This window comes from Mastomys coucha, unplaced genomic scaffold (genome assembly GCF_008632895.1).
Source record: "Mastomys coucha isolate ucsf_1 unplaced genomic scaffold, UCSF_Mcou_1 pScaffold13, whole genome shotgun sequence".
Taxonomy (NCBI): Eukaryota; Metazoa; Chordata; class Mammalia; order Rodentia; family Muridae; genus Mastomys; species Mastomys coucha.
Genome location: NW_022196895.1, coordinates 47,438,073 through 47,441,769, shown reverse-complemented (window position 1 = coordinate 47,441,769; position 3,697 = coordinate 47,438,073). Strand labels below are relative to the sequence as shown.

Below are 3,697 nucleotides of genomic sequence, written 5' to 3'. Positions count from 1 at the left end.
AAGTTTTGATAGTTAACTCAAAATAAAAATGGGGATTTGATTTTCTGTAACTGACAAGCCATGCCCATTTTAAGCTGATTTTATGAGAATGCTTTAATATATTTCAGGAAATATAATGCAACCAAAATGGGTTACGGAGTAGCACGTATTAAAAACAGAGCCAGTCGGATAATTTGTCCAAATCTCATTGCTAGATCATATCTATGTATGTAACTAATGACTACATCTTGAAGAATTGCATTGTGGGAGCAGAATTCACATCCAGCTATTGTCTTAAGGTTTCTATTGCTGTGATAAACCTCCATGACAAATACTGAGGAATAAAGTGTTTATTTTATCTTATACCTCCAGGTAACACTCCGTTACTGAGGGGAGTCAGGGCAGGAAATCAGTGAACAAGGAGGCAGTGACTGAAGCAGACAGCAGGAAGGAACTGTGATTACTTCCTGGATCACTTTCCTTACCTGTCTGCCCACCCAAACAACCCAGAATCACCTGCCACAGGGTGGAACCTCGTCCATGTAATCATCCACATCAATCATTAATCATGCAAATGCCCCAGGCTTACTAACAAGCATTATGAGAGAGGCATTCTCTTAATTGATGTTCCTCTTTCCAAATAACTAACTTTTGTCATGTTAACCAAAAGTTATGTCTTCCATATCAGAAAATAAAAAAAAAAATTTGACCTTTTATAATATAATATTCTATGACAGGAGTAATAGAATAATGGCTACATAGAACATAAATGATATTGAAAATGGATTCAATATTTCTTTTTTTTTGTGGGTGCAGTGAACTTTATTGATGGTATTCAAGAGAGTAGGGAGGGCTCCCTAGGCCCCTCCTGTTATTATGGGGATGGAAATTGTGAGGGAGATGCTCAGTGTTGGAGTAGGGACTCTTCAGCAACTGAGGGCCTCTCTCTTGCTCTCAGTGTCCTTGCTGGGGTGGGTGGTTCAGGGCTTCTTACTCCTTGGAGGCCATGTAGGCCATGAGGTCTACCACCCTGTTGCTGTAGCCGTATTCATTGTCATACCAGGAAATGAGCTTTACAAAGTTGTCATTGAGAGCAATGCCAGCCCCAGCATCAAAGGTAGAAGAAGAGTGGGAGTTGCTGTTGAAGTCGCAAGAGACAACCTTGTCCTCAGTGTAGCCCAGGATACCCTTCAGTGGGCCCTCAGATGCCTGCTTCACCACCTTCTTGATGTCATCATGCTTAGCAGGTTTCTCCAGGCGGCATGTCAGATCCACAACTGATACATTGGGGGTAGGAACAGGGAAGGCCATGCCAGTGAGCTTCCCATTCAGCTCTGGGATGACCTTGCCCACAGCCTTAGCAGCTCCAGTGGATGCAGGGATGATGTTCTGGGCAGCCCCACGGCCATCACGCCACAGCTTTCCAGAGGGGCCATCCCCAGTCTTCTGAGTAGCTGTGATGGCATGGACCGTGGTCATGAGCCCTTCCACGATGCCAAAGTTGTCATGGATGACTTTGGCCAGGGGCGGTAAGCAGTTGGTGGTGCAGGATGCATTGCTGACAATCTTGAGCGAGTTGTCATATTTCTCATGGTTCACACCCATCACAAACATGGGGGCATCGGCAGAAGGGGCGGAGATGATGACCCTTTTGGCCCCACCCTTCAAGTGGGCCCCAACCTTCTCCATGGTGGTGAAGACACCAGTGGACTCCACAACATACTCAGCACCAGCATCCCCCCATTTGATGTTAGCGGGATCTCGCTCCTGGAAGATGGTGATGGGTTTCCCGTTGATGACAAGCTTCCCATTCTCAGCCTTGACTGGGCCGTTGAATTTGCCGTGGGTGGAGTTATACTGGAACATGTAGACCATGTAGTTGAGGTCAATGAAAGGGTCGTTGATGGTGACAATCTCTACCTTGCCATAGCCAGAGAGGATGACAGCCCTGGTAACCAGGCGCTCAATACGGCCAAATCTGTTCACACCGACCTTCACCATTTTGTCTACGGGACCAAGCTGGCACTGCACAAAAAGATGTGGCTGTCTCTGGAACAGGGAGGAGCAGAGAGCCTCAATATTTCTTACTTTCTTTGGTTCTCAGGTTCTTAGGCGAGAGCAGTGGCACTTAGTGTTCTGATACCAGTTTTGTCTGTCACTGTCACCAATTCCCGTAACTTATTTTCCTAGTTTCAGGTCAGCTTTCCTTTCCTATAGCAATCTTTTGTCTTTCCTCATTGACACTGAGAATGGACCAGTAACTTGCACTTGAACAGCAGAACATCCCACACCCTCAGTAATGGCAGTGAAGGAACTAGCACCTGAGTTAAGCAACTTTAATAAGACTAATTTTAATAAGACTGATAAGTCTTATATAAGACTAAATATATATATATATACATATAATTGGATATTTTCTTTATTTACATTTCAAATATTATCCCCCTTTACCGGGTCCCCTCTGAAACACCCTATCACACCTCCCCTTCCCCTGCTTCTATGAGGGTGTTCCCCCACCCATCCACCCACTCCTGCCTCCCTGCCCATTCATTCCCCTACACTAGGGCATCAAGGCCTCACAGGACTAAGGGTCTCTTCTCCCATTGACTCCTGACAAGTCCAACCTCTGTTACATATGTGGCTGAAGCCATGGGTCCCTCCATGTGTACTCTTTGATTGGTGGTTTAGTCCCTGGAAGCTCTGGTGGATCTGGTTAGTTGATATTGTTGCTATGAGTTTGCAACATCTCCCTGGGGCTCCTTCAGTCCTTTCTTTAACTCCTCCATTGGAGACCCTGTGCTCAGTGCAATGGTTGTCTGTGAACATCCTAAAATAAAAGAAAGCTATCTTGAAAGTTCAGGAGAATAAGATGTCTGCACAGGGGGCATCAGCAGCAAGTTCCATAAGAAAATATATGATACTAGATATAAGCTAGAAAATGCTTTACTTCAAGTACACATTTAAATTATTTAGTGATCAATATTTTCAAACTTTTTTGTCTGTAAATTAATTCAGAAGTTGTATATGAAGATGAAGATTGGTAAAATTGGTTCCTTAGCAGTCAGTATCCACAAGTGACTAGAAATATTATTGCTGCTTTATTTTTCATGTAGGGAGTCTATCACAACCTTAAAATTTTAATTAACAGTAGTCAAATATGCCTTAGTTTCAATTTGTTTATGGTATAAAAAGAAATTATATCAAAATAATCTTAAAATTATAGATTTGTTTACAAAAACCTTTCTTTTTATAAGTTGGGCACATTTTCTAAGATTTTCTATAAAAAAGATATTATTAACATTGTTAAGAATAATAAATTGTTCTAAGTATTTGTCAAGAAGTTGGCTTACAAAGGGCATTCAATAAAACTTAATTGTTTTGGTTCTGGATTTTCAACTAATTATTGTATGCACAAGAGTTAGAGATTTCAGAAAGCATTGCCTCTTGAAGCATAATTGTTTAAAATTTTAAGTGTCCATGACTTTCAAAATCCTAAGAAGTAATTTCTTTATATAAATACATAGATATGAACTATACATCATGAGTATTTTGGTTTTCTGTTGTTTGTTTCTAGGATAGTTACTCAAGACATAAAGATTACTTAGTTTAAAATAATTCATTTTATGGATTTTATAGTAAGGTATGAATAAAGTAGCCATGTCATTTGCAGTCAAAATTGAAATAATTTTGCAAATGTAATGTAGTTATTCTAGGATTA

The 3,697-nt window shown here is 41.1% G+C and overlaps 1 pseudogene; it reads right to left on the bottom strand.

Annotated features, from left to right (window-relative positions):
- Positions 1-954: 954 nt before the first annotated feature.
- LOC116087153 lies at positions 955-1,986 on the bottom strand (annotated as a pseudogene).
- Positions 1,987-3,697: the final 1,711 nt, after the last annotated feature.